General features: G+C 39.4%; 1 long non-coding RNA gene across 1 annotated transcript; it reads right to left on the bottom strand.

Annotated features, from left to right (window-relative positions):
* Positions 1 to 4,528: 4,528 nt before the first annotated feature.
* Positions 4,529 to 23,878, bottom strand: LOC119239856 (uncharacterized). Its single transcript, XR_005124020.1, has 3 exons — positions 23,792 to 23,878; positions 4,717 to 4,869; positions 4,529 to 4,634 (listed from the first exon to the last, which is right to left on the bottom strand). It is a non-coding gene; the product is annotated as an uncharacterized LOC119239856 (long non-coding RNA).
* Between the last annotated feature and the right edge of the window lie 1,238 nt (positions 23,879 to 25,116).

Here is a 25,116-nt window from a genome sequence, read left to right as displayed (position 1 = left end):
GTACCCCAGTAAGTTACCTTATGAGTGTATTTCAAGTGAGAAGAGAGGAGTCAGTGGTGAACTTTTAGAGTGTCACTTGTCAAACTAGCAAGTCATTTCCCTAGGCCTTCTAGTACATTTCCCAAATCAATTGCATTGGTCAAAAAACTAGTTCTCAGCCAAGGCCTAGCCCTTATGGTAAATAGTATGGTGGTCTGAAAACACTAAAAATAGATCTATCCAGCAATTCAACTCCTAGGTATGCCCCATGAAGAAAGCAAAAGCACTAAAACAAAGGGATACACGCACTCCTATGGTCATTGCAGTCCCATTTACAATAGTCAAGTTATGAAAAAACCTATGTGCCCAGGGAGAGAGGAGTAGATTAGAAACATGTGGTCTATACACACAATGGAATACTACTTAGCTATAAAGAAAAGGTGAACTCTCGTCCCATGTGACAACATGAATAGAACCGGAAGGGATGGTGCTAAGTGAAGTTAAGTTAGAAGAAGAAAGGCAAATACTGGATGGTTTCACTCATATGTTGAACACAGAGACACAGAACAAAGGGTCTGCTAACATCAAACCACTAACAAATCCTGGACTAGATCTAACAGCAAAACTGAGGCAGTGAGAAAGGGAAGGGAGGCAAAGAGGGAGAAGAAAAGAGAGGAGGCCCAGTGGAGAATAATGGGGGATTTCTGGGGCTGTGGTGGCCGGTGTGGTATGAAACCATACATTTGTAGAGGTTTCAATCTATAACCCCTAAAATACAGTATTGTAAATCAACATTACCTGCTGCACCTTTCCCTGCAGTGACCTTTAGGGCTAACCGGCCCTAGGTCCGGCTGGGCAACCAGCGCGCAGGGGAAGAACAGCAAAACCCTACCTGCTGCACCTCCCCCGCAGTGATCTTTAGGAATGGCTTTCGCCCACGGTCCCTAGATCCGGCTGGGCAACCAGCGCAGGGGGGGGGGGGGGGGGAACAGCCTGAAGCAGAGGAAGTGCAATGGAAATGGAAGTTCCCTGAAAAGGCAGAAGCTTATCAATAGATAACGACCACCAAGAACCACTACAAAAATGTTAAAAATCTTTTCCCCGTCTTTCTAGAACTACAAACTTTAATCCCTTATTTGTCTTTCTAAACTTCCTTCTTTCTTCCATAATGGTCATTGCTTGTTATGTAGATCACCTCCCTGATAGTGGTAGACTGATCCCATGAGCAAACTAATTTCCTTGATATTCATTCCTGTGCTTTTGGAAAACATATATATACTGGTCACAAATTTAGAGAAAATTACACTCAGATTTTCACTTTTGAAGTGTGTCTGTCATTTCTTTCACCGACGCCCTGACCACCCTGCACGCTTCTCTCAACCCTGAGGTGGCCTCATCGTCTACTGCCTACTGCTGTGCTGGTCCGCGGCAGTTGGCGCCCAACGTGGGGCCCCGACATTTCATTTCATTGTGTCTTCCACCCAAAGAAGAGGTGAGTAATGAAGAGATCGTGTTGGGTAAGCTGAAGAAAAACCTTTACTATTTCTAAAAAAAAAAAAACTTTCCAAGGGGATCAGACCCATTGGAACTGGATATTCCAGTGAGTGCATTATTCTTATAGCACAGAGGAAAATAAACTAAAATCAGTGTTGTCATGATTATGGAGTCAATAAGGGGTGTTTCAAGATTCAATTTCTAATGATACCTTTGGACAACTTAGCCTTCAATCAGGTGATGGTTCTTAGGAGCAATCTTGACTTGAATAAAGAATTACACATATATTTTACTAGTTGATTATGGACTAATATTTTAGTCTACCTTACAGGACAATCTCCCTTTCCAAATCTGCAGGCACTACTAAAGATGAAAATAGCTGGAAATATTACCTATAAAATATCCAGTGGGTACCTTGAATAGTTAGGAAACCTGTAACTCTAGATATGAATATAGGCCTTGTTTTCCTTTTTCTTTTCTTTTTTTTTTTTTTTAGGGTATTTGAAATGTGGAAATGAAAACTGAATGGTTAACGTGGAATCAGCAGAGACAGTTCTGGGATCATTTCCTACATGTAATCAAAAAATGGAAAATGCAAGTAAGGACAGCCCATTGCAGTAACTTCTGAATTCTATCCCCCTGCAGGGAAATGTGCCCACATTTAGTTTGCTTTCTTCACCTCCTTTGCATGTTCGTTCTCGTCAGCAGTGTTTGAATATCCATTAGCTGTTGCCTATGCCAGATTCTCTGTGTTTCACAATATGTTGGACTGTGAGCAATGCCAAGCTCCAACATGGACACAGGGGGTAAATGCTCCTGGAGATGGGAAGAGTTCTTCATTCTCACGTGTCAAAAATAGAAATGAAAAAAAATGAGTATTTGTTGAGTGCCTCACATATGACAGGCTCTATTTTAGACATTTTAATTTAGTTCAATCCTTATGTAATATATCTTATCAAATAATTACCCCCACTTTATAGAGGTAGGAATTGAGCTAAGAGAGATTACCTGACTAATGTATGGTTGCATAATTATTGAGTAACAAGGATGGAATTTAAACCCAATCTGTTTGATTTGAATACTTGCTTTCTATCCATATGCTGATCTTTTCTGCTATTCTGACAGTCTTACCATTTTATAACAGTAGCACATTTTCCTGATTAAGAGGGAAAAACCCAGTTCTCCTTCAACTCCCTGAAAGCCTTCTCCGGCACACATGGAAGACTCAGACATGCACGAAAGTGACCAGAATCATCAGCTACAACCATTCACCCTCTCCAACCACCCGAATTGCTTCATAATGAGATAGCTAAGCTGTAAAATGTAATTACATGGTATTGAACAAAATTCTAAAATGTAATTAGGCAACATTGGGTAAAATTCTGGGAACATCCTCAGCTGTGCCATGAAAACTGTACAAAAGCAAAGGAAGAACTAGATCCCAAGTGCCAGCTGGTACCTTTGAGGGAAGCTGCCTTCCTCGGCCACTTCTCCAGAGAGCTTCTCAAAGAAGGATGCCAAACCTGCAGGGGCTAAATCAAAGCTGGACTGCTTCAAGAAACACATCTAATAGGTCTCCCAGCGTCTGCAAAAGGATCATCCAGGAAATGCATGTATCCATTGCAGACGTCACTGAACACCCACCCAACGCTAGTGTTTGTTCTAGGCCTTACGCCCAAGATGAGTAAGAGACATTCCCTGAAGTAAAAAAATGCAAGAAGTCTTAATTCTCTTTTGCTAGTGTCAAGTATCCTGGATCTAGTATTGTGTGTGCTGAAATATACAGAAGTGAATTAAATAGACACAAATTCCTGTTCTCATGGGGTTGCCATTGTGGAGGGATACAGGAACAAATGAACAGAAGCAAAATATCTTGTCAGATGCAGGCTAAACAAGGGGAGAGGTGGTGATGTAACTGTACCTTTCCACAAAGGGAATGGAGATCAGAATCCTGGGAATGACCAGTGATCTAGGAACCTGGGACTTTGTGGGGAGACTGGCCTAAACAGACACAAAGGGCAAAATGAGTATTCCTGGTGGCCCTAGTGCTGACAAGGATACAAGGCTATGGATGTTGAGGGGTAAAATGCGGGGTCTTGTTGAGTATATACAAAGTTCTGGGCTTCTCTCTTCATACATGGTAAGGGGATGAAAAAGGACACTTTCATCTGGGAAAAAAACAGGGACTCTGGACTTCCATACTTGGTAAAAAACAAATTTTGATGAAGAATATAGAAAGATATTGCAAAATTGGATATAAATCTCTTAGTGTCCTGGCAGCAGGGATTTTGTTTTTTTCACTGCTATATTCATCACCAGCTAGAAAGATACCTGGCATAAGGTAGGAGGTCAAGGAAATCTGTTTAATGAATGAATTGATGAATAAATAAAATCAGTCTGGACAAATAGATTAATTCAGTAAGCCCAGAGGAGAGACCTCATTATAAGAAAATTTAAAATGTGCATAAATATTTATATACAAACACAATCACAATATTATATATGAATATCAAATTAGAAAGAGTCTAAATATTCAATCATTGATGAATGATTAAATGCATTGAGGTAGAGAATATCTACAAAGTTAAATGTGACTTCAAAATAACCTACTCAAAGATGATGTAATCTCTCCAGATGTTTTCCCCAGTTATTCTATTGGAAGATTTTACTTGTGCGTGTATAAGAGGATATGTATAGGGCGAATGGAAGGAGAGAAAATGAGGAATTAATAATGCGAGTTGGCCCATTCTTTCCAGATTCTTCCAATTACAACTAAAAAGTTCTGAGCATAACATAATAAATAGGCAGTGGAAGACTGAAATGTGGAGAGAAGGCAGGTTTCCTGAGGAGCTTGGGGCTCGAGGCATGACAGGGCAGTGAGTCCCCTGGGCTTCCTAATTATCATCTACACATCCCCAAGAGAGTTCCTAAAGCCTCCAGAACTGCCAATAGGCACACAAACTAAAACTGCTCCAAGAAAAATGTTATCCCTAACCAGAGGATAAGGAAATGGGTGGCTTAATGACAGAAAACTTTTTGGCAATACCTGCCCTACTTCAGTCAAATCCCACACGCTTCCGCCCTTCTGCTCATCTCCCCAGGTCCACAGGTCCAGAAAATGGCCAGCCAGGAAATGGCCTTCCACACACAGCACTACTGGCCTACAGAAGTAAGCAGAGGTGCTGATTTCTCCCGCCACTTGGCATGGATGGATAAATGGCCAGCAAATCTTTCATTCCCTACCTGCAAACAGGTGATGTTCTGATTCTCTGCTGGGTGGTATCAGCAAAGGTGAACAGAGAGCTGATCTTCTATATCCCATCTGGCAGAGGTAGACAGTCCTCCAATTTGTGTCAGGATAGTGTTCGCGAGGTCCAGCTGAGCCTCTTTTCCCACCTGGAATCAATGAAATTGACCAAGACTGTTTGAGATGGGGTTATTTAGCACTTCGCTCCCCTATCTCCCTGATAGAGGGACTCGGGGGGGGGGGCAGCTGATCCTATAACAATAGGGATAACCAATACAGCAATGTAAGTGTACCAGTTTTAATGGAGGAGTGTCAGTTGACCAAAGGTGTAGCTGAACTTTTATCCCACCTGTCTACATTGGGGCAAAGTAACACACCACTCAACTTGTGCTTGGATACTCTCCAAGATACAGACCCCGGTAGGAAATCAATGACACATACCTAGCAGGCCTTAACCCTACTCCTTAATAAGAAGACTGCCTGCTAAAAACAGAAGACAAATAGAATCCAGAAGTGAGGAGTACAATATTCAAAATGCCAAAGATACAAGTTTTAAAAATTAGTCATCATCTAAGAACCACAAAAATCATAGCATGAAAGGAAGAAAGTCAACAGATGCCACTTTCAAAATGAATCAGATACTGGGATTATCTGAAGAGGATTTTAAAGCAGCCATCATAAAAATGCTCCAAAAAAGAAGTACAAATTCTCTTGAAACAAAAAAAAGAAAACCTCAGTTAAAGAAATAGAAGTTATAGAAAAGAACCAAATGGAAATTGTAGAACTTAAGAATAAAATCACCAAAATAATGACACATGAGATAGGCTCAACAGTAGAGTGGAAAAGAGGTTGTAGGGTAAGGGAAAATGTCAGGCTTTTCTCCATCAGGATAGATGATGGATCCTTGTGGTCCTGAATGCATGCCTGATGGCGGACACCTGGAGTAGGGTGTGAGCCTAGGTAGATGGGATTCACCTGGGCTAAGACTGGGTTTTTAAGGGCGGTATCACGGGGACGCCAGGAGACGCCAAGAACGAACAGAAGCCGAGAGAAGGCCAGAGAGCCCAGAGTGAAGACCTGCTGGGGGCCGGGAGGCCTGCCAGCCTCCTGGCCCCCCAGCACCCCTGCCTGCTGTGTACCTGGTAATCCCAATAAAAGACTGCAAAACCACTGAGGACTCTGACTCCTCCTTTACCCGGTCTGCTGGATCATAGAAAACCTGCCCCTACAGGTTTTCCTGCCCCTACAGAGGTTAAATCAGAGAATTTGTAGATCAATACAACGAACCCAACCTGAGCAACAGAGATAAAATATACAGAAAAAATATGATAGAGTCTTAGAGACCTGTGGGACAATAACAAAGGAGTTAACATTCATATGATCAGTCTAACAGAGATGAGAGACCAAAACAAAAAAAGAAGAGCCAAGTAAATCCAAGCCAAGAAAACTCAAAGAAATAGAGTGGAAATAAATGAAATTCAAAGCAGTTAAAAAAAAAAAATCAATGATACAAAAAGTTAATTCTTAAAAAAAAAAACAACCAGAACTGGCAAAGATAAAAAGTAAACTGAAATCATGAATCACATACCTGTTTGAATGGATCAAATTTAAAAAAAAAAAAGCCCCACCACCAAACACTGGCAGAGGGCACAGAAACCATCATGGCGCACGACCACTCTTGCTGGTGGGAACGATGTGGCCCAGCCACTCTGGCAAACGGTTTGACAGTTTCTTATAAAACCAAACAATTTATATAAACCCAGCCTTGTTGGGCATTTATGATGAAAAAATGATGACATATAAACCCATGCAAAAAGAGTTCATAGAGGCTTTATGTGTAATCATCCATAACTGGAAACAACCTTGGTGTCCTTCAATGGATGAAGAGAGAACAATCTGTGGTCCATTCATACCATGAAATATCAACCCTCCTCTTCAACAGAACACAGTGAACTGCTAACACACACAACACCTGCATGGATTGCCAAGGAAATGGGATGAGCAAGAAAAGGTCAACTGCACAGTGTGCAACTCCACTTATATAACATTTTGGAAATGACAAAAGTTTAGAAATGGTAACAGATGAATGGTTGCCAGCTGTCCGAGACTGAGACTGAGGGTGTGGGCTGGGAGAGGAGAAGGTGTCATTTTAAGAGGGCACGCAGAGGTGTGGGGGGATAGCAGTGGTCTGCGGTGGCAGATTCAGGAACCCACATGGGATAAAATGGAACTAGAAGGAATTATGCTCAGTGAAATTAATCAGAAGGACAAAGAAAAATATCAGATGGTTTCACTTATAGGAGGAATACAGGGAAACTAAATAAGACATCAGTATAAAAAAATAGTAATAGAAAACATAACAAAACAAAACCAGACAATTGTGAATCCAAGGCATCCTGCAAGGGAGGAGGAGGGAGAGGAATCAGAGGGAGCACAAGGGACTGTTGTGATGGTGCATGGGTACACTGGTGAAGAAAATTCTATGGGGACTATACCTGGGGGGGGGGGAGTAAATATTGTTTAAAAATGAACAATGATGTAAAAAATAAATTAAAAAGAAAAAAAAGAACAAATCCCCCCCTCACCAAAAAAAAAAGGTATACAGCTGAAAACACACATACCCACACAAGTGAGTCAATATAGAACCAGGGAAATCTCAATGAGATCCTGGTTGGGATACTGTGCTTAAATTTAGCAAGATGTTACTATTGGGAGAAAGCAGATTAAATATGGTCAGGATCTTTCTGTATTATTTTTTACAACTGCATGTAAATCTATAATTATCTCAAAATATGGTGGTTGTTGTTATTGTTGTTGTTTAAATAATGCTTCCAAGGAAAAAAAAAAAGGATTGGAGCAACAATGTTAAAAAAAAAAATGAGTAAAGAAAGCCAGCTAAGCTCACCAGGGACAGATGAGCGGATAAGAAATGGTGGCTTATGCACACAATGGAATACTACTCAGCTACAAAAATAGATGAAATTCTGCCATCTGCAATAACAATGGATGCACCTCATTGATATTATGTTAAATTAAATAAGTTAGACAAAGAAAGACAAATACCATATGATTTCATTCATATGTGAAGATTAAAAAAAAGAACAAAACAAAACATACTTTACGTTATAAAAACAATATAGTAGTTATTAGAAGGGAAGGGGAGGGAACTGCATAAATCTGTATGTTGATGGGTGGAAACTGGACTTTTGGTAAACATAATATAGTGTGCAGAGATGTTAATTTATAAGGCTGTACACCTGAAATCTACATAGTGTTCTAAGCCAGTGTTACTTCAAAAAAGAATCTGAGGAAAGGAAATTTTCTTTAATGCCACTGCCCAGGGTAAGATGAGCTTTGGACATCCTTAGTCATTCAGCTTGGGTTAAATAATGTAGAGCATACATTCATGTTCTGGAATATGCTTCACTTCCCTACACATTAGCCTAAGAACGCCAGCAGTTTCCAAGATAAAAGAGTAGACAGATGGTGTTATGGGGGAAAAAAATTCATAGACCTAAATAGGAAAAACCTGGCAAAGAAAGAATGTCACCAACCAAAATCAGAATTGTGTTTTAGTGAAACTGAAGATTTATTTTGCCTAGCACCCATGAAGGTTTACCTAGGAATTATGGAACTATGTTATGAAAAGTAAACATTTAGTTTGAAGATTCTTTAAAAAAAATAACTACACTTGGCCAAGGGATAAAAAAGCACAATAAAAAGTTAGACCTAGTACATAAATTAGTAGTTGTTTAAATTCAAGATGTGTGAAGAAAAGATTGTGTAAAATTCTAAATGAAATGGCAAATATTTTAATAATGCCATATAATTCCCAAATAGATAAGACATATACAACTATGTTATTTTAAACAAAACATTCAAGGAAAACAACATTCCACTTTTGGTTAGACACTAAACACCAAAAAGGCTTCTTACATCCAAGTGTCATGAATCTGAGAATTTTTTTTATTGGTACAATTTTAGCATTGTGAAATGCTTTTCACATTTCACTTACCGCATTTTGGGTTAATTCTAAATGAAAGTGAACAAGAAAAGGTCAGGAATAGAAAGTCTCTGAGAAGCAATTTATTCTCACCTTTTCTTTGTATGTTTTTGAAACTAGTAATATGCATGTAGATAAAGATGTCAAAATTTTAACCCACAAGCCAAATCCAGGGAGTCCTCACAGACAACTTCCCCCAGTACTTAAAAACTTGCTTTGCGGGGATGTATAATATTAAAATATCATCTGATCCCTTCCAGTGCCATCCATGTTGCTGCAAATTGCATGTGTTTATCTTTTTTGAATGCTGAGTAATATTCCATGGTATATATGTACCACATCTTCTTGATCCAGTCATCTATTTTTGGGCATTTGGGTTGTTTCCAAAGCTTAGCTATTGTAAACAGTGCTGCTATAAACATAGGGGTGCAGGTGCTCTTGGGATCATGCTCAGCGAAATAAGCCAAAAAGAAAAAGAAAAATACCGGATGGTCTCACTCATAGCAGGAATCTAGAAAACTTAAATAAGGGACCAGGAAAATGAATATAAGAAAGTGAAAATCAAAATTAACAAAAAACTATGAACCAGAGACACTTTTTGGGGGGCGGGAGGGGAAGGATTGGGGTCAGAATGGGGCGTTTGCAATTGTATGGGGGAATATAAAAATAAAATTTAATATTAAAAAAACAAAAATAAAATAAAATATCATCTGGACCTGGGTCCTCATTTACCTTTGACAGGTAGCTTTTTGAAATGCCAATTATTGTTATGACTCAAAAGTCTAAGAGCTCAGCCTAACTGTTCCATGTAAGAATGGTAACAGCCGGTAGTAAACAGTGTGAAAAGACATTAGCAGAAAAAACACTTTACACTGGCAACTCTCAACTCTGACACCTTTTTAAAATTCTAAAGAAAGCTGTGAATCAACTATCCACTTAGAATTCATGCTTATTCAGTTCTGCCTGCAGGTAAATAATGCTATTTATGAACAGAAACATAAAACCAAATTACAATCGGCATAAAAGTTGAATTTTTTTTAAATAATTAAACAACTTGATCCTATACCTCTTATCTCAATGTTACCTAAAGGGCAATGGAAAAACAAACAAACCATATTGATTGCCCACTTATGATGAAAAAGCACCCCACCCACTGCAGAGCTCAGCAAGCATTTTCCCCAGATTTTAGGTAAGTAAGCACCCGACCAATGTGTACTGGTCATATTAAAGATATTCTCAATCCTGTAGATCAGAACATGGGACCCCTCTATCCTGCACACCTGTCCATGGTGGGAGGGGGGGTGGCATCACTGCCCAGCACCAAAGGGACTTGCCCTCGGCCCTTCCTTTAAGCCTCACATCTAGTCAGTGGCAGGCCCTCCTTTCAATGCCACCCTCCTGGCCTCAGCATCTGTTACCAGGACACGTACCCAGAGGTCATCCAGGCTTGTCCAGCACTCATCCTGTCCAGTCCATGGGTCGCTATCAGAGTGACTTCACTGACACCACACGACTTCACTGTTCTCATTCAGGCCCTCAGCCCACCTTGCACAACCGGGTCCGTGCCCACCTCCAGCTTCACTCCTTACCACCCCAACCATCACCACTCATATCATCAACACCAATAATACATGTATGGGACGTTCCCAATAGGTAGGCTAAAGCTACATGTCAGTTCCATTCACACGCCTTTGCCTGGAGTATGGCACATGGTCACAGCTAACTTCAAGAAAATTTAGTGACGTGCATATCCAAGAAGAAAGAACAGACCTGGGTGAGCAGCCAGCTGTCTCGGTCACATCAGATAACTGTCATAAATACAATAGTAACAGAAAAAAAATATTCAAATGCTTGAAAGGCAAAGAAAAGCTACTTTTACTTGAAATAAAAACCTACCAGAAACTGAATTTAAGTCAATTAGGAAGTAAATGCAAAATAAATTAGAGAACCATTAGGAGTCAAGATGTTTTAGGAGCGATTGTGTCATTTATATGCGTGCAATTATAGTACTCTTTAAACTATTTCAGAATATTCTTTTTAAGAATCTAGTATAATATTGATACCAAAAGACAGCACACACAATTCTACAGGCCAACATTGCTTATGAAATATTAATAAAATATTAATGCAATATCCTAAATAAAACATCAGTATATAGAACAAACAGCACATTGAAAGAATATATCACCATTTCTAAGTGGAGTTAACTCAAACAATACTCGATCTTAGAAACTCTTGACATAAATCATCATACTAATAGGTCAAGAGAAAAATCTTATTAACTGCCTAGACATAAAGAAGGCATTTGATACAATCCCAAATCCATTCTTGTTAATAGAAAAACCTCTTAATACATAAATATTTTCTTGCTGTGCTAATACCTAAATGTGATAAATCGATTTTTTAAATTATGTGGTTGTAATAATTTGAAAGCTTAGGCATAGTTATAAAAATTTGTAACTAGGACATTACTTAGCTAACTTGGCACCAAATATACAAAATTTGTTTGTCACCCTATGTACAGAAATGAAAATAAACCAGCAAAGATCCTGTTTAAATAACAACTAAAGGAATTAAAAACCCAGAAATAAAGTTAACAAAAATGTGCAGGATTATATTATGTGAAGTTGTTAAATTCTGTGAAGGCACAAAAACATGATGTGAATAAGTGAAAGAGCATAACTTATTCTTGTTCTGAAAGACTCAATACCAAAATGAAATTCAATATAAAGTAATTATAGATCTCATGACATTTCAATAAAATATCAGAAGAATTTTTAATAACTAGACAAAGCTGCTTCCAAAGTTCACCTTGCAAAATAAACAGGACTAAAACATAAAATGAGTGAGGACTAACCCTCACTCATTATGGTAGTAAAGCACATTATCAAGTTACAATAATTAGAGGAGTATGATATTGATGCACAAAGCAGCAGCCAGATAAGTCAAAGAGGATAGTGAATCCAGAAGCAGACAGAAATACAGTTAGTACAGGCATATCTTGTGGTACAGCCTTGAAACAGCAAGATAAGAACCTGTGAATTTATTAAATTTAATTTAATGCTCATGCTTTGGCTTTTTTGGCTCTACTTGTATTTTAGGAGATCAAATATGGCTCCCTCTGAGTAAGGGTACTTTTTAAAAAATTCCAACAGGCAGACCTTGCTGGAGTTATACAGTCAGAGCATGTTCTATTAGGTTTTCTTCTAAATTACTTTAGTACATGCTAGTAATAAGCTCTTCATTTATATTGATTTCATTGATTTCTTATCCTAAAATTCAATTAGTTAAATAATAAGAATCATATAAATGCTTTGTATGTGAGAGCACAGGAGTATCTAACATCATGAAAGAGGCAAATCTGTACAAATACAGTGTTATAAAGAAATGAATGAAATTTGCCTTTGTTATAACTAAATATTAATTATTAAAGTTATTGTATGGGTTTCAATGGTGTATGGGATTGCTTTAGCATGTTTTTGTGCTTAACACTTAGGAAATCACACAATTTTGCCATTGAAATAGTAAGGTTTTTCACTTAGAATAAAATTACCCCTATAACCCAAGGGGAGGATCCTGCCACGATAAAGTAATATACACATGGGTGGGGGAAAGAGAGGACTTATAGGGTAAAGAAATGGAACACAGAGAGTGATTTTTAAATGTCCTTATTTCATTCCTTGAATTAAATTAATTCCAAATGAATCAATGATTAAAATGCCAAAGTGAAAAGTTCCAGGAGAACACATCAGAGGAATGTTCATTACAATCTCAGAGCATACACTATGTTATCTTCACAGTTGTAAGCCCAGCAACCCAGCCTTTTAACTTTTATTGATTTAGAATACATAAGGAGAGAGTGTCACCATTGCTTATATGTTCACAAAAGGTGTAGGTAACAACCTCCCGCCTGAGAGTCTTGGAAAAACATAGCATCACATTCAGCATGAACTGCTTAAACTAATTTGGGAGATTGACTCAGAGTCCCAACTGAGAGAAGTCAAGGGTTTCCTGACAAAGGGCCAATGTTAACAGGACAGTGCCTCCCCCTTCTGCCCCAGAGCTCCTCGGCCCAGCACATCTGTCACCCTCCACACCTGCCCAGCTGAGCGGGAGCCCCCTGGCAGGTCTCCAGAAGGGTTTCTTTTGGTGACTCCATCTGCCAATAGATGTAAAGCATGTCACACAGAGAAGCGTGCCTAGGATTCCACAAGAGAGAGCAGGCAAGTGCTTGAAGGGTGACCTAGCGTGAAGCTTCAAGTGGTGTGGCAAAGCTGTGACTGCTGAGAAACAGCAGCAGCAGTCAAACCAGTGCAGCAGGAAGCTATTAGGATTGGCCCAGCTCATTGGACAGTTTTACCAAAAGGGGTAAGCTCTGTTCCAGAGATGCAACCTCCAATAAGCAAAGATGAGTTTTGCATGGCCCCAAGAGGGAACGATCACAGCTTCCAGACTGACTCTTTCAAGCCCTCTGAGCAAATGATCGTCATCAATTACTGCTAAGAATCTGAAAATGAAAAGCTACTTTGGATTCATAGGAAAAATTTTATACTTACTCTGAAACTTGAAACTTCTCCAACAGGAAACTGCTGGCAATTCCCTACAACACCACGCGTCCCACTCTCTTCCCCTTTTCTAACACCGGAAAGGATTTCATAGAACTCACTATAAGCCCAACACAGTTCCAATACCTAATAGGGACTTGACAATTGTATAGGCACATACCTCAGTCTTCTATGAGTGTAATAATTTTCATCACAAAAGGAAATTTCAGTCACATTAAATGCTTGGAGAACAATTAAACACAGAAGTGTAGCAATGATCCTAACACAAGCACAGAGAAGGGAGAAATACAAAAAGGGAAGTAGATGTGACTAGAGGGCTGAGAGGGAGGGAGGGTGGATGAGCAGACAGAGGGGAAAGGAAGAACACTGTGGGTGGGAGGAACAGAATGTGTGGGGGCTCAGAAGTGGAGGGGAGCTGGCATGGAACTAAGGTCACAGCATCTGGTAAGAATTCATGAATCCGTGTCAGCAAGAAAGATAACTGGTGCTAATCATTTTATCTTGGGATTTCTGTTGATCTATTGCCTCAAGATAACTTCAAATGATCCCATATTACTTGAAATGGTTTCTTGAAAAGAAACAACTTAGATAACTTAAAATCTAATTTTGGAAATAGGAGGGAACACAACCCTTACCAAAGCCATTGCTACATTTCAGATTCAGGAAGTTTGCCCCATGAGAGCAAAGCTAATTAGTGAGAGGTACCAAGTCTCCAGATAGTCATTTCTCCCCCTCACATTTTAAGCCTGGGAGTCCTTCCTTCTGGCCTGGCTATTTCACCAAAGCTTTTTCTCCTTAAGAGCAGGGACATCCATGAACTTATCTATCACAAACTAATTATTAAGCATGAACTATGTGCAAATTATTTGGACTAATATGAGAAATGGTAAAAAACTATTCCATTGCCATATTGTTTTATTATAGTTTTGTAGTATAGTTTGAAGATATTTTTATCAGATTGCTCTATTAACTCCATTTGGGGTCTTTTTTACTCCTTATTGCTCCATATTTCTTTTCATTTTTCTTTTGGAACATAAACTAAAATTTTCTTAGCAAATAAAATAATCTTTCTATTAATTTACAATTATAAAATCAATTTCAGTCATGTTTGCTCTATTTCTTTGAAGAATATCATTGAAACTTTTATTTGAATTGCACTGAATCTATATATTGCTTTGGAGAAGAGATATTTTAACTATTTGAATTCTTCCAATCCATGAGCATTAAATGTGTTTCTATTTCCTTGTGTCTCTCTTTTTTTTAAGAATTTCTTCTAGTTTACATTGAATAGTTCTTCCACTTTCTTAGGTTTATTGCTAAGTGTTTAATACTTTTGATGTTATTGTTAATGTTGCAATTCATTATTTACATATAGGGATGCACCTGGCTTTTGCATATTTTGTTGCCTGCCCCTGTAATACACAAATTGTTCCTAATAGATTTTTAATTAGTGTTTTTAGAGCTTTCTATGTATATTACCATGTCATCTACAAACAGTGATAGTTCTATTTCTTTTCCAATTTGAATTCCTTTTATATCTTCACTTGCCTAATTGTTCTACCTAGGATTTCCAACACTGTGTTAAGAGTAGTAGTAAGAGTGGACATCCTTATGGACCTGATCTTAGAGGAAAAACCTTCAGATTCTCACTATCGAGTATGATACTAGCTGTGGATTTGGCATATTTGGCCTTTATTAGATTATGTATGTTCCTTCTATCCCCATTTTACTGTAAGTTTTTATCATAGGCTGCTGAGTCTTGTCAAATGCCTTTTCTTAAGAATGTGCACATAGTTGGGTTCTTTTTTTTTGGGGGGGGGGTGGGGTGCAGAGCCCAAAAAGCAAACTCACACAAATATGGACAGCTAATTTATGACAAAGGAGCCACTTCAACAAATGGTATGGGAAAACTGGAGAGCTATATGCAAAAGAATGAAAAATAGACCAGGATCTCACACCAAACACAAAAATTAAGTCAAAATGATTATGACTTGTATGCAACATGAAAAATCATAAAATACATAGAAGAAAACAGACAAAAATACTCTATGACAGTGATTTCAAGAATGTCTTTGAGGACTTAACTCTAAAGGTAAGGGAAACAATAGCAAAAGTAAATGGGACTATATCAAACTAATAATTTTGTGCATAGTTATAGAAACTATCAATAAAACAAAAAGATCCTAATTAGTGGGAGAAAATATTTGCACATCATAGATGTAACAGGGGCTAATACCTCATATCTACAAAAAACTCATTAACAAAAAGAAAAATAATCGAACCAAAAAATGGGCAGATGGGCTAAGATGACAATGACACTTCTCCAAAGAACATATATAGATGGTCAACAGACAATAAAAAATGCTGTGCCTGAGATAATGGCCCATATCAAAAAGACCAGAAACAACCAAGTGTTATCAAAGGTATAGAGAAAAATGGACCCTCAAATACTGTTGGGGGAATGTAGATTATTTCAACTCCTTTAGGAAACAATATGGAGGTTCCTCAAAATATTAATAGATCTGCCATATGATCCAGCAATTCCACTCCAAGATAACTTCTCCAAGATGCAAAAACACTAGTTAAAGGGATTTGTGTACTCCTGTGTTCACTGCAGTACTATTTACAATAATCAAGTTATGGGAACAACTTAAGTAACCAAAACAAAGGAATAAAGAAAATGTGGCACATATACATAATGGAATATTACTCATTTTACTTATATTTTGTATATATATCATATATGTGAGATATATGAGATGAAATCTTATCTGTGACAACATGAATGGAACTGCTTGGGATTATGCTCACAAACTGTCAGGAGAAACACAAGTGTAAGCTTATTTCATTCATATGTAGAGTATGCAAAAAAAAAAAAAAACTAAACCACAACAAACCCGGAAATCTGACTGCAGAATTAAGACTACAAGAAGGGGACACTGCAGTGTAGAGCACAGGGTAGAAGGGGGTCCAACAGACAGTTGTAGTGTTAAAGGTGCTAAGGCGGTGGGCACGGTGTGGTGACATACATCTGAAGAGGTGTGAATCTATACCCCTAAATCATATGCGGTGCTGTGAATCAATGTTACCCCAATTAAAAAAAGATTAAATAGAAATTAAACAATTATGTTCTTGCTACCTCTATAACACTAAATCCAAATGGATGGTTCTGCTCAATAGCATATATATTAGTGAGTGCTTTGTGAAATATGGAAATCAAAAGGAAGACTTGGGGAAGATTCAAACACACACAATGTATTGCAATATGGTAAATGAAATGACTTCAGTTATAGGAGCTGAGCACCATGGAGGAAAGGTAACAAGTTTGGAGGTATACTCAGTTTGAGATACATTTGTAACATTTGCTTGGTGTTGCCTAACCCACAGATAGACTTAAGAGTTAAAAGTGAAGAAGAGAACTGTGAGGGAGATAGTTTTGGAAGTCACCAGTCAGTGAATAGGAAAGCCATGACAGTAGATAAGACCAGCAGGAAGAAGATGTAGAATGAGAAAACAATTAAGCTAGGGATCTAGAACTAGGAATATTAAGCTGTGGGAAATGGAAGAGGAACCAATGAAAAGGATTGGGGAGAGAGGATTTACAGGGTCACACAGGTATAGGAAGGAATGTCCAACAGTTTTAATGTAATAATGAGATCAAATAAGTACATCTAGAAATGCTCACTGAATTTGCAAACAGTAATTCATTGGTGACTATAACAAGATTTCCAAAAAAGTGGTGTAAATGGAAGGTTGTTTGCAATGAGTTACAGAAATTGGGAGATGAGGAAATGAAAATTATGACTCATCAATGTTTGCATAAAAAGGGGAGATTGGTTGGTATCATGAGGGGATGCTTTTTTCCAGAAGATTTGGGAACTGTAACAAGAGCCAAATTGAGGCAAGCAGAAACACTTAAAGTACCAGAGAGAGAAAGAAGATTCACTAGATGGGACCCCAAGGACCCCAAACCCAGAAAGCACTGCAACAGCGAGTACGACTTCTGAAGGTAAATGCACCACCTGAGGATACAAGGAAATGGAGAGCCAGAAAGCTTCTTGACCCAATTCAACTCAGAGAGAGACCATATTTCAGCATTTTTCATGGTAACAAAATAGGAGGAATGCTTTAAACTACAAACCCAGGAAAAAAATATTACTATAACTCATTTCTTCCTTAGACATTTTTTCCTAATTGCCTTGGGACATCAAAGTCATTTAACAAGTAGAACAATAAAATAAGGACCCCATACAAAATTATTAAATGAAAAAAGTTGAAAAGGACATTGCAACATTTTGACAGATAATGAAAACACATCTTAAAATGTCACCACAAAGCAGAAAACTGTATCCAAGCATTTCCAAGTGAGGTCAAAATTTCAAGAATCATCAGAGCTTTGATTCACAAATAGAAAAGCTCAGATACATGACTAGACTGCAGGAAAACATAACGCAAGAATCAACATTTCAGAATCAGGAAAAAAAGGTTTAGAATATAAAATAATTTTAAGAAACCTGAGTGAATAGATATCAAAGAAAGCGTATTAGTGGAAAACCAGAAAACAACAGCATAGAAAAAGAAAACATTATGAACAAATAGAACAAAACCTTAGCAAATCAAATGTAGCAATACACTGAGAGAATCATTTATGATCAAGAGGAATTCATTTCAAGGATGCCAGGACAGTTTAATATATGCAAATCAATTAATATAATATACCCCATCAACAAAAATAAAAAAAATCTCATAATCATACATATCAATAGACACTGAAAAGGCATTTGACAAGCCCCAAAACCTATTTATCACTGAAAACTCAAAATTGGAAAAGGAATATACCTCAACATAGTAAAAACTATATATGACAAACCCATAGCTAACATCATACTTCATGTTGAAAAAAAAAAAGCTTTTCCCCCAAAGATCAAGAACAAGATAAGGATGTCCACTCTTACCACCACTGTTCACCATTTTGGAAGTCTTAGTGAGAGCAAGAAAGCATGCAAAAGATATAAAAGGGATCCAAGTAGAAAAAGTAAAACCATCACTATTTGCAGATGATACTGTAATATCACAAAAAACCCTAAAGACTCCACCAAATAAAACCTACTGGAAATAATAAATGCATTAAAGTGACAGGATACAAAACAAATATACAAAAATCAGTTGCATTTCTATATGTGAACAACGAATTAGAGAAACACCAATAGAAAGTAAACACAAGAATTTAAGGCAATAACGTAAAACACCACACCATCCATTCTGTTAATAAACACAGGAGGACTGAACTCACACTAATACAAAGAAATTATTCTCCTATTGACATATTTTAGACCCAAATACAGAAAGTAGACAAAAATAATTAGTAAGGCTATAGAAGTTCTGAATGACCAATGAGGCAGATCTTATTGGTATGTTTTGAACTTTGGTTCATACCAGCTGAACTAAAATGTATGTACTGAACTTGGTACAACTGGTCCTCCAAGAGTAGAGAATGCAGGTATTTAAGAAAGCACATGGAACATATCCGAAAATCAATACTCTATTAAGCCAGGAGGAAAGTTGCAATAAAACAAAATGAAAATACAAATAGTATATTCTGACCAAAGTGCAATGAAACTAGAAATTAATAAAATCTTTTGTAGTTCTACCTAGAAATGCTTTTTAAAAATCTCAAATCAGGGACCTCCCTGATGGTGCAAGGGGTTAAGCACCGCACCCCACACGGTGCAGCAGACCTCTCCTGCCTCGCCCGCTACTCCCCTCAGCAGTGTATTTCAGTCAGTCTGCCTGTTCTGCTCCCCACTCTGTCTCTGGTGAATCCTCTCACCACCCCCCAACATCTCTGGCCTGTACCCCAGCTCTTGTATGCATAAATAAATCTTTCAAAAAATAAAAATCTCAAATCATATATCAAGGAGTATGTATAGATATTAAAAAAAAAAAACCCTGCAGAATTTCCAGAGAGCAATAATTAAAATGATACATTGTATCTGGGGTTTCTTAAATGTTGTATGAAGCCTTTCTCCATATAGCTAAAATAAATGTATAAATATAAACTCTTAACTTTGTTATCTTAGCAATAAAAATGAAAAAAGTGGACTGAAAAAACACTATCAAAAAAGCAAAATGAAGTTTTAATAAAGGCAAATGCAGAAATGAGTTAGAAAACAGGAAAAAACCCACACTAATAATCTGGGCCTTTGAAAAACATGAATAAAATGAACAAAGCCACAACTAATTGTTTTAGTAAATGGGTAGAAAGCACAAATATAGAAGAGAATCATGACAGATGTAAAATAACCAATTCTTACAAATGAGTTTTTTAAAATCTGTATAATTATATTGGCACAATTCTATGCAAGTATTTGAACCCACGTGAAATGTACAACGTCAATCAAAATAAAAAGTTAAAAGAGAGTGCGCAAATAAACCAGTTACCACATAGGTAACTGGGGGGGGGGTTTAAAAAGCTACTCTTTAAAACAGTATCAGGCCCAAATGGCTTTACAGTAGAATACCATCAAACAACTAGAAATAAGATAGTCCAAGTCCTACTAAATTTGTTGTAGATCACAGAAAATGAAGGAAAACCATTCAAACTTTTAATTTCAAATATAAAATATTCATTGCTATTTAAGAGTCATATAAAGATCATAAAAAAGAAAGTGGTATATGGTTCTCACTAATGAAAACTGATGTAAAAAACTTAAGTCATGCTACAAAATGACATCATGACCTAAGAGTTTATTCTGGGAATACAAGGTGATTCAATATGAGGAAATCTAATAATATAATTAATCACAGCAATAGGGAAAAGGAGAAATCACATGACCACTTTCAACAATGCCAAAAAGCATTTGAAACATTTCAACATTTATTGCTAATCATAACCTCAGTTTCTCTCTCTCACACACAGACTCACACTCATTCACTAAAGAGTCAAATATGCATCTTACTTAATGGGGCAAAAGGAGGGTATTTCCATGAATACCCTCCTGGTATTCATGGTTGCCCACGAATGCCACTGCTGTTTAACAAGATATCTGAGAAATTAGACAACAGAAGTAGACGCGATAATGTAATTGCAAGAAAAAACAAAACACCAAGTCCATATTTTTAAATAAAGTTTGTGTGTTAGGGAAACTCAAGAAAAACAATGAAGACACTACAAAAATCAGAGATGGAGGTAAATTAGCAGGCTATAAAACTTATAGATGAAAATCAACAGCTTTCATATATACAGACACTAAACTGTTATGCTCTATAAAAAAAGAAGCCTCCAGCTTAAAATGATAAACGTAAACATATTTCTCCGCAAGTAATATGCAAATTTACACAAGGGAAAATTTTCAACACTATTGAAAAATTAAAAAGTACATTTAAATAAATGGAAACACATTCCCTACTCCTATATGAAGATGCAACCCCAGTGCAGAGAAAAAGCTTCCACAAAGAAGCAAACAGGTCTTTTCAAAACAGAGGCCATCCCTGGAGAGGACAGCTTGCTCCCTGCTGCAAGAGAATGCTATGGTTACAAGGGGAGGAAATGTGGGCCCCAATTCAAACAAACCAAGTTTTAAAAGAATTTTGGTAACTGATCAGGGTGTGGATGATACTAAAGAATTGTTTTTTATTTTGTTAGAGAGGAGAGCAGCCTCGTGGATACATGAAAGGAATGCTGTACCATTTAGAGATGTGTTCTTAAGCACACGGGGGTGAAATAACATATTTGAGACGTGTTTTAAAATAAGTCATTGAGGAAAGAGCCATGAAGGTCAGAGAAAGCCAACGCTGCAACCTCTGCCAAATTATTGACTATGAAGCTATAGACCTGGAAGTGCATTATTATTCGCTACTTTTACGCACTTTTAGTATTTGTAATGTTATTGTGTTGGGAAGGGAAAAATGAATTCTAGTACAAACCAGGTGCAGGGGGCAAGGCAGGGGTCCCTGGTGAATCTTTGCCTCTTTCCCTGGCCTCTCTCCGGCGTTCTCAGTCTCGTCTGCTGGGGTCCAAAGGGCCCACTGTGCTGCCGCAGCTGCCTTTTATCCCACGCCCCTCCTCACAGGTGTGAGCATTTGTGCACGTGCACACCAGTGCTCAGGTGCCCATCATCATGGTGCCCACGCCTCCGCCCCCGCCCCCCGGTCCACGCTAGCGGCAGGAGGGAGCAAAACAGCCTGACTTTTAACTCATTTACCCTACAGAGCGCAAGGAGTGGTTTAGGAGAAGCAATGATGTGAGAGTTGCTGAGAGAAACGTGAGTTGAGGTACTGAAACAAAGGTTTGAAGGACGACCGGAAAGCCCACTTCAGGGGAAGGGCCGAGGGTCCCAACTTGGGTGGGCTTGGACCAGCGTGAGCTGGTGTCGGCACGAGCCAGGAACGACGGCTTCCTCAGGAGCGTGGGAAGGCCAGAGAGGAGAATCAAGGTGTTACACACCTTCCCAAAGGCAAACCCCAAGGCCAGCTAAGAGGAAACCTAGGACAGGCTTGCCAGTGACCGGAAAGAGGAAACGAGCGAGGCTTAGCGTGGGGCTGGCAGAAGGAACAGGTGAGACAGGCAAAGGTAAAATTCGCAGCACTGCTCCTGTTCTAGGGCTTCCTTCTGTCTCCAGCCAACAGGGTTTGCTCCCTTGTCTGGTGCCTTAGAAGCGGATGGGCCAGCTGAGCACAGCTACAAGGGGATTAACTCCTTGAATCCCCCAAACGCGCCAGGTGTCTCAGTCGGCAGGGCCTGTGGGGGAGCTGGGATTTGAGCTTGGAGGAGCTGAGCCCAGGCCTCCAGGTCCCAAGCAGGAGGCAGTGCTGCAATTACAGCAGCTTAGCCCCCACCTGCCCCGTTATTTTGTTTGAGCAAGCATTTCAGCATGCAAACAGTGCTGGGTTTAGGGCTTATACTGAAACCACCCTAATACATATGGAAAATAATTACAAATTGGAGGTCTTCATTATTAATGCTAAGCAATGATCTGCAACAAATATCCCCACTGATTGTGTCAAGTGAGTGTAATAATAGTACAGCGAGAACTGCACTACTAATATGCTTATTCCCCAAAAAACACTTTTAAAACTTCTCTACATTTAATGAGCACTTAGATTTTTCTAATATATTTTGTTCATGAAGGCCAGATATTCCCAGGAAATTATAATCTCCTTGAGGGGAAGAATCCAGTCTTGTGACTTTAAAAAAAAAAAAAAAAAAAAAACCTCTCCAAACAGCCAGACTATGCTAAGCATATAAAAATGGTTTAATAAACATTCTCTGAATAGAGCTCAATTACTGCTGAAGTTGGAATAGGAAGGACAGGTAATTTAAGGGGGGGGGTTTCTATTTAGAAAACCTATCAAGTTGGGAGAACTCTTTTGAAGGTAACACAAAAAAGATTGATACCCCAGTCCAAGAGGGGTGTCACGGAGACAGAGCTGGCTTTTTTGTAGTCTTCCCAGCAAGAACACTGATGTAGATGTTTTCTAGAATCCTGTGTGTAATTAGAAGCACCGAAAGCCATAACTCCATCTATTTTGTTTCAGCTCTGTACCCAAGAGCAGAGTCTCACATAACAGAGCCCCAAAAGCCTGTTGTAGGGTAAAGAAAATATCAGGCTTTTCTGCCCTTCCGTCATCAGGATAGATGATGGATCCTTGTCCTGAATGCATGCCTGATGGCGGGCACCTGGAGTAGGGTGTGGGCAGAGGTAGATGGGATTCAGCTGAGTTAAGACTGGGCTTTTAAGGGCGGCGTCACGGGGACGCCAGCAGCAGCAGAAGCTGAAGAGAAGCCGAGATCACCAGAGAGCCCAGATAGAGTGAAGATTTGCTGGGGGCTGGGAGGCCTGCCAGCCTCCCGGCCCCCCAGCCTGCCATATGTATGGTGAACCCCAATAAAAGACCTGCAAAAAGCCACTAAGGACTCTGACTCCTCCTTTACCCGGTCTGCATGGGATCAGAAAACCTGCACTGTGTCCAGTCCGGCCCTTACACCTGTGTTAGCCAAAAAAAAGATCTTATCACATGTCACCCACACCTAACTATTAGCAAGGAAATCAAAGTGATTCTGGGCACCAAGACCACGAATGCTTACCTGGCACTCTAACTCCGTGCTTTTTACCATTTTTTCAAAGGATAACTAATGCAAATTTCTCCGTATGGATCTCTAAGATGAAAATAAAGCAACTTTTCCACCCTGCTGGGCAAAGTTTAAAAAGCTGAGAGCTGCAGAATGAACGCGTAGTGTTAAACACGACATGATTAGACATTCTGGGAGCTTCAAAGAAGAAAATACTCATCTAGCAACCTCCAGGATGTGTTACACAAAGAAGGGCTCTAGCTCCTGTTTTTCACATCTGAGGACTTGCAACAACTCCCTTTTTGGTTTCTCCTAGCAGGGAGGTTAAGAACGTGAGGTTTGGGGTCAAATGGCCTGCCTGTAGGCACTCAGTCAATGGAAGCTACTGTTCTTACAGAGGGCAAGAGAAACTGGGCATCCCCTGCCCTTACCTTACCACTCTTCCTCCAGGGGTGAGGGAGCTGCAGGGCATACACCGGGCCAGCCCCATGGAATGGGTGGGGGGTCCCTGTGGGCTCCGTGGCCACTCTCCTCTGGCAGTGTCAACACTCCCCCAGAGAATTGGCTCTGCTTTTCTACCCTCCTGCAGGTGCCCACACCCTGTGGTGAATTGAGTCCAGCTGTTCTGCACACCAACCAGCTAGCTCTCCCACTGCTCCAGCCATTTCCTACGTGTTGCTAATCAAAGGTTTCAGAGCCCCACGCTTGGGAGGCAGGCAGTACTAATTAGGCTTCAAGCTCAGGCCTGGGGGAAAGAGAGCGCTGGCTGTGGACAGCATTTGAGCATGGCTGAGTCAGTCATAGCTTTTAGCCACTGAATGCCAGCATTCCACTACAACCCAGAGTTGTTGCTGTTTTGCTTTTATTATTGACTTGGCAGTGCAGAAGGTCAATGGTTTGGCCAAATGGCTCACGGAGGTCATGTGTTTAAAGTCCACTGTTACCTACGTGTCTCACCCCCCTGGCTCATCTTTCCTATTATTTCAGGTATCCTTTATTGAGTGCGAGACACTATTTGTTATTTGTGTGTGTCCCTCTTTTTATCTCAATCATTTACTAATTCGTCTTAAATATTCATCCTGAAATTAACTGTCTCCATTTTATCAAAAAGGAAATGGACAATCAGAGAGGTTAAGTAACTTGTCTAAATCCACAGAGCTTGGGAGTGGGAGACTCAGATCTGAAATTCAGACCAGCCGGATTCCTAAGGGTGTACGTCCCACGAGTGCCCCTACTTTACCGTTCCCACTTCCACCCCTTAAGAACTTCAGTTGCCTGAGCTGGTATGAATGGAATCAAGGTCATGGGCTCAGGTTCCGTGGAGGATCAAACTCCCTTATCTCCAACACCACGTATCACCCTCCACCTTTAGCCCCTGAAAGAACTTTCTCTGATCTGGACCTTTTCTTCATGCCTCCAGTAGGACAGATAACGTCTAAAATCCAGGGCCTCCGAAATTTCCAGAGCAGGCATCAACTAGGGCCAGAATCCCTCAGCCGCTACCTCTTGAGCCTGAGTGTTTACCACCAAAACTCACGGAACACGAGCTGCAGGTGGGAGGAAGGTAGCGCTTTCACCGCTGAGATCCTAGACCAGATGGGCTAGGCTGTGGCGAAAGCTCCTGTCTCCTCACTTCAGAAAAGACAGGAGGAAAGGCTCAGATGCCAGAGAGTGGCTTTGGAAAGAGCTCCTTTCTTTACCTTCTTTACCTGTGGCCCCTTCCTTTACCTGTGGCAGGTCCTCTGACAGAAAGAGC

The sequence above is a fragment of the Talpa occidentalis genome, unplaced genomic scaffold, assembly GCF_014898055.3.
Source record: "Talpa occidentalis isolate TD23 unplaced genomic scaffold, MPIMG_talOcc4v2.1 talOcc4.12, whole genome shotgun sequence".
In the NCBI taxonomy this organism is placed as follows: domain Eukaryota; kingdom Metazoa; phylum Chordata; class Mammalia; order Eulipotyphla; family Talpidae; genus Talpa; species Talpa occidentalis.
This window is presented reverse-complemented; position numbering and strand designations above follow the sequence as displayed.